Below are 6925 nucleotides of genomic sequence, written 5' to 3'. Positions count from 1 at the left end.
AATTTTGTGCAATGCATTGTTTATATCGTAAAAATAATTTTTAAGGTCACAAATGACTTTCCAGATGGCAATCTTCAGCTCATATCTTGAATTGTATGGAATTAGAGTCCGGACTTCCCATTCTTTATGAACACCATCTCCTTGCAAACCTCTCCTTGCTTGAGCATTATCCCTTTTTGAAGCCAGTCCCCTCTGTCCACCTTTTTATAGGGACATTTCTGGACTTCACGTGCTCTTGGTTTTAAAGCTCTTTTTGGAACCTTTTATTCTTCTGTTGGACATTTTGCCTCGTATTATCCCTGTTCTGGGGATGTCCTTATAACCTCATGTGTTCTTACACAGATATAAATGTTACTGATATGCTCATTGCTTCAAAGTAAATCTCAATGCTGTGTCTGTATTCCATGTCAGGTAATCTCTATTGGTTCTACTTATGTGTCAACAAATAATCCAAATACCATAAATTAATCTGATATTTAGCATTTTCAGAATATTACTTTGCTCTAGACTTCCCAGTCTCAGAAAATCATATCCTTATTCTCTCATTTGCTAGGGTCAAAATATTTTACTTATTAATGTGTCTATTATATCACAACCAATCTGATAGTTAGTACCATCAATTTCAACTCTAAATGCATTTGTTCAAACTGCTCCCACCTTACTATCTCCATTTAAAGGCTTAGATGAATTTCTGTGATGTCAATGTTCACTGAAACCATTTTATATATTCTTTCTTGGTCTTTGGTGTAGGGTCTCTTCCCTGTTTAAAAAACATTAACTGAATTATGTCATCTCTTAAGCTGTTTACATATTATTTAGATGTAGGGAAAGCCCAGAAAATACTTCAATCTTTCTTCCTACAATGAGCCTTTGCTATCTTCCTTTTGTATTAGATTTTACCAAGGTGTGAATATATATATATATTTATTTATTTATTTATTTATTTATGAATATATATATATTTATGTATATATATATTTATATTTATATATATATACATTTATGAATGTGTGCCTATTCTCTTCCTCCCCAGGTTTTTTCTCTTATGTTTTTATCTTTAAGCTCATTCTTAGACCAACAAACACAGTCATATATACATATATATATACATGTGTGGATATATATATATATATATATATATATATATATATATGTGCGTGTGTGTGTGTGTGTGTATGGATATATGTATATATATGTGCATATATATATGATACATTTCTTTACATATGTGCACTTGTTAATATTTTAAGTATGTTTTATATATATTTGAAATATATATTTATATATTTTTAAGTATCTACTCATTTATGTACAAATCAAATTTATATTACATGCTTTGTGGACTTGCTGCTTACATTTCCTATGTAAAAAACCAAATAAGTAATTCTACCAAATCAATGGGTATAAATATGCTTTATAATTTAATCGATTCTCAGAAGTTTAGCTTATATAATGTGTTATGTAACTACTTCCTGTGGATAGCTAGATTTTTATAAGGATAAACAACTGAACAATGTTGTATAAAACCTCCTGATAAATATCTTTTTAAACACGTACTCATATTCTGTGTAGCAAGCTCCAGTAATGACATAGCTGAGTCAAAATTTATACACAATTCTAATTTTGACACATATTACTATATTGCTTTCAAAATCCTATAAAACATAGAAATGTAAAAATTGCTCCTTTCTTAACATTAAATAATATATCTTAATGCTACTCCTTTTGGTGAAAATGTTATGTAGCATCCAATTCCATCAATTTCTTTGGCAATATGTTGGAAATAGAGCTTTGGCTCTTAAATTAGCATATTCTGGCTCTTCTCCCAGGGTACTTAGAAGAATTGACAAGGAAAGAGGGGAAAAGGCTTTGAAATTATCAGTTTTTGCTAAATATGGTATAGAGAACAACCACATATTATTTCTTTAGGGAATATGTAAAATATTTTATAGGGTAAATAACTTATTTACCTTTTAAGGTTGAACAAAAGAAAAATAATTTTACCTTTGCCTTACTTTTTCCATTCCCACAATACAGAAATAGTTATGACCCACCCACTGAAGGAGTAAAACAAGATGGGGTTTTGTTATGCTTGGTTATTATAAGCTTTGAGTAAGTATGCTATCTGAGAATCAAAGTTAAAGCTTGAAAATACATAGGATAATAGCTCGTATATTCACTTTAGTTGAAAGGTTAAATAAAAGAAGTTAGAAGGCTTTGAATCAGAAACCATCTCAAGGGGTTGATTTAGTTGAAGATGAATTTAATTCTTGTGAGATGGCCATAACAGTTTACAGAAACTTTGGTTCTAAACTTCATTGATTTTGACATACATTTGACTTTGTAACATCTCTAATTTAAATATGGCATATTATCAGCAACTTGGTGGAGTTAATTAGTGGTGTGTTTTCATTCACAGTGGAGAATTTTAAGTCTTGGGCTAAATTGTAGTTGATTGAGTGTTATTGAATTTACAGAGCTTAAGTTTTGTGTTTCGGCATATAAAATTGAAATAGAAAATCAGAAATGTCTGTATGGAGTCAATTAAGGGAATAGGAATTTGACAGTAACTTTGTAAATTATCATCAATCAATAAGCCATACAATATTGTTATTGCCTGAAGATAAGGTCAGTACTGCTTATTTGATATATAATATACTTTGTAACTTGTTTATAGCATTGTTTCTCATATTTAAATAGTGTGAATATTCTCCTAAAAGATTTATTCACAGAGAAATTTACTCATGGCATAATTTCACTTAAATTTGTTACCATCAAACTAATTATACAACCCCATATGCTTATAGAACTTATGTAAAAACAAAACAAAGAAAGAAGGCAAATAAAAATACAACAGGCAAAATATCCAATTTACAATCTTAATTTACTATAACAGATGATACTGCCTTGCTGAAGTTGCTTAAACATGATTCTGTTTGTGACTGTTTGTCAAAACTGGTCTCAAAGTGTCTGAAGTTCATGGTTCCTTGCATGGTCTGAGGTGATAGCATCATTATATGTTTCCCATTTAGATGTACAGCACCTTTTATAAGGATGCCATGATATAATTTGGCCTTACATTAGAACAAATAAGTCATCAATCTGTGGAATTACATGATTCTTCCTTATTGCATCAACATACTGAAATCAATAATTGTTGACATCAGCATAATTCCAAATATGTGTAAATGTTGAACACAAACAGAGGAAGCACTTAGTTACATGTTATCTAGTCAGATGGTTATACATTTCATCCAAAATGTTACGAGAATCTATCACAGACACTCATGACAGATGCATTTTATTTATTTGTTTGTTTGTGTGTTTTTCCAAGGATAACCAGCAGAAAAGTAAAAACTCAGCTAAGAGAATGTACATAAAGCCGGGTGACTGGGATTCAGAACTTGACCTAATTTGGGGGTCATTCAAATGAATTCTGTAAAGTTGTTTGCAAGTGTAAAAATAGAGTTGTTTAATAGAGTAAAAATGTCTAGTGATTTCTATGACAGTAACTGGAGGTTGTAACATATGGCGTCCATTAACTTCACAGACTGGATTTATCCACTTGAAATCAACTGTGCTGGGTGAATCAAGGTAAGGAATCAGGACCAAGGGATCCAGCCATTGGTCTTCTCTTTATCTGAGATCTTGTTCTTTTATATTAGGGTAACACCGCTGTCATGAAGATCAGGATAAGCTAGGTGTACATGTAGAGCAATGCTCAGGGCATAGCTGCTGCCTGATGTCCGGATCTGGTCTGAGTTTAGGAAGGAGTGGTGGGTGATACCAAGCACAAAGTGCAGGAAGTTTTATTTATTTATGTTTTAAATGCAATTTTAGAAGAGGAAAAACTGAACTAGATGAAACAAAAGTAAATTACATATCTTAGACTAATGCATATTTTATATTTAAAATTTTAATTGTTCTTTTCAGCCAGAGTTGGGAATTGAGCACAAATGATATATAACTAATCCATAAAATATTTTAAACAGTTTGTGATTAAGATATATTGAGTATGCATATTATAATAAGCAGTTATATATTTAAGTCATATGAGTGCTGTAGAAAAGAAATTATATTTTAAAATGAGAATGGCATGGCTCTCTAAAACAACACATGCCAATAGTTACTCAAAGTGTTAAGATACCAGGATAGTTTTTAAGTAATAGAAATAGACCACATAGCTTTAAGTTATTATTGCAAAACCAGTGGGCATTCTTTAGATGAATAAAAGCCTTATATTAAATACTTGATAAAAATTAATAAAATCACCATTAACCAGTGTTTGCTACTTAGTATTGGAAGCATGTTTTCCACAATAATGTGGTTTTCTTAAAAAATATTATATTGTTGTAATGGTGAACAGCCTGCTGGCCACAGTGACTATTAAGTATGGTTACTAGTTTCATTTTAATGACTATTTTGGCTATGAACACTAACTTGTTCAAACTATAGGTATAGAAGCGTGGTAATTGCACTGAGTTACTATTTATTTATGTATAAAGAAACAATATGGCTATATTCCATACACTTATTTGACATTCTTTTATAACTGCATCCTTCATGAATTGGTGGTAAATCTATGCTGTTATATGTATTCAAAAATAAGGTTTCCTGTGATCAATGCCCCACTTCTTTATATCAAGGATGTAAAAGTTGAAAATATTCTGACAGGAGAATGATTCTAGCCAGAAATTGCTGAGGTTTTCACTAGAGTATATTTTTATAGTATGCCTGTGTGTAGGCATACACTGAGAACTCACATGCAGCCTCTATTTCTTGTCATATAAATCTTTAGATGCTTTTGCTGTCTAGATAACTTCCTAAGCCTCAACCAAGTGATGCAGGAATTAGATTAACTTGGAGTTTCAGTCTCTCAGCATTATCTGAGATTTTGTGAACAAATTGAAAAATATTGACAGCATAACTATTTAGGTAAGTATGTACATATGGGTGTATATGTATATGTGTGTGCATGGTATATAAATACACATGTCTATATTACCATACTATACACATATGCATGTACATGTGAACATATAATGAACATGTACATACTTCCTCTAAAAGAACAATATGACATTTGACACAACTGATGTCCAGTGTTCCCTGGAACAATTCAGGTAGCTGTTTCTCATTTTCTGAACTAAACATTGAGCTCTAGGCTACAAAGATATGACCATCACAACAGAAGTATTCTGTGTAAAAATTATTTGCAAACTAGCCTAACTTACGTTATTTTGAGTTATGTACTTAGAAAAATTAAATACATATGGCTCGATCTTTTATGGGTGTGTCTTTACTTCCCTAAGATACGTCTTTGTACTGCTTCATGGAACTCAGTACATTTTCCTCTCTAATAATGTTTTGAAAACTTCAAATATATAGTTGAGTCTTCAGTCCATCTCAAGTGATGCCTGCAGAGAAAGCCTACATGCTCTGGTAAACAAACAAACAAACAAACAAACAAACAAATAAATAAATAATAAACAATTCTGAAGTGAAGAGAGTCAGAAATTCCTTTAACTTCCAGTATTGCCTATTTTTCCAGCGTAACTGTGTTCGTTCTGAGTCCTACATATTTCTGGGTGACCTCCTCCTCCACACAGCACACAAGTTTTCTGAGTTTCTACTTCTCTTTCTCCCAAGACTTCCCGACTCCCCCAAGTGGATATCAGAGAAATTTTGTCTGCTTCTTCTGAAATAACCGACACTTCATAATGAGGTTTAATCAATACGCATCAAGTATTTTCTAATTGAAGCATGATACGTGGAAAATTTCTTTTTATATAAATCTAACACTCCCCCGCTATACCCTATAATTTATAATTCACTCACATGACTGCCACCTATTTTAGCAAGACTCCTCCATTCTATCTTCTTTGAAGAAGTGAAATCAAACTGTCAGACTCATTTAAGTACCATATTATGGCTTATGGGGAAGGGGCTGTCATTGCTACCTATAAAATTGCTATAAAATTCTCTATATAGGGCACACATACTAGACCGTATTTCAATCTTGACCCACGGATAAACAAGATAAACACAGCTTATATCGGACTGCAGTTTGCTCTGTCATAGGGGCATCAGAATGTCTGGAATCTGCTTTAACCAATTAAGCCTTTCAAAGCAAAAGGGAAATAAAGCCTTCAGTAAATCCATTGAAGGCACCATGTCCCAGCCTCACATGCCTGGTATCGATCGTTTTAAGTGCCGACTAATGAGTCCTATGGTAGTAGCAGATCTATGGTGTGTGTATCTGTGGTGCTCTCACTCCACCACCTCTAAGGAGCTAAACTTACACAAGACAGTGGATCACCTGGGAAGGGGTAGGGTAGAAGCAGTCCTTGCTGATGGCTGCCTTGACCCTTTAAAATCCAACCCGAATCTCTCTCTGCTGAAGACCGCAGACCCGATTCCCTACTTTCTGTGACAAGCGCAGGAGTTTGTGTGCAGCTTTTCCTTTCAGGTCGCTTCTAGGGCGAAGGCTTCTGTTTTTGTTCAGCACCTCTCTGGCATGGGAGCTCCTGGCAGCGGCTTCTTTTGCCGCAAAGCATCCTTTTCCTCTCAGCTTTGGCAATTTAGGAAGAACTGATGCTCCCAGGGGAGGTGGATGAGGGGAGAGCGCCAGGAATGGGAACACATCCATCAGGAATCCCTGCCTCTCCCTTCTCCCCACTTCCACTCGCGTCGCCACAAATCCCCTCCCCCAAGCTCTTAGCACATAGCACTTGTGATATGTGTAACTGGGGGGCGCGGGGGTGCGGGGTATTCCATACAAAAGATGCATCAAAGCGCAGACTCCCCTAAGCCAAACCCAGAGGCACCTGGCACCTGCCCCGATTCGCTGCAATTGGAAGCGGATGGCTTGGGTACTAAATTATTAATTTATTTATTTCCCCTGCTCCCCCGCCCGCACTCCAAC

The sequence above is a fragment of the Mus caroli genome, unplaced genomic scaffold (genome assembly GCF_978045245.1).
Source record: "Mus caroli unplaced genomic scaffold, Mus_caroli_1 scaffold_2, whole genome shotgun sequence".
Lineage (NCBI taxonomy): Eukaryota > Metazoa > Chordata > Mammalia > Rodentia > Muridae > Mus > Mus caroli.
The sequence above is the reverse complement of the archived record's forward strand: the minus strand, read 5'-3'. Positions refer to the sequence as shown.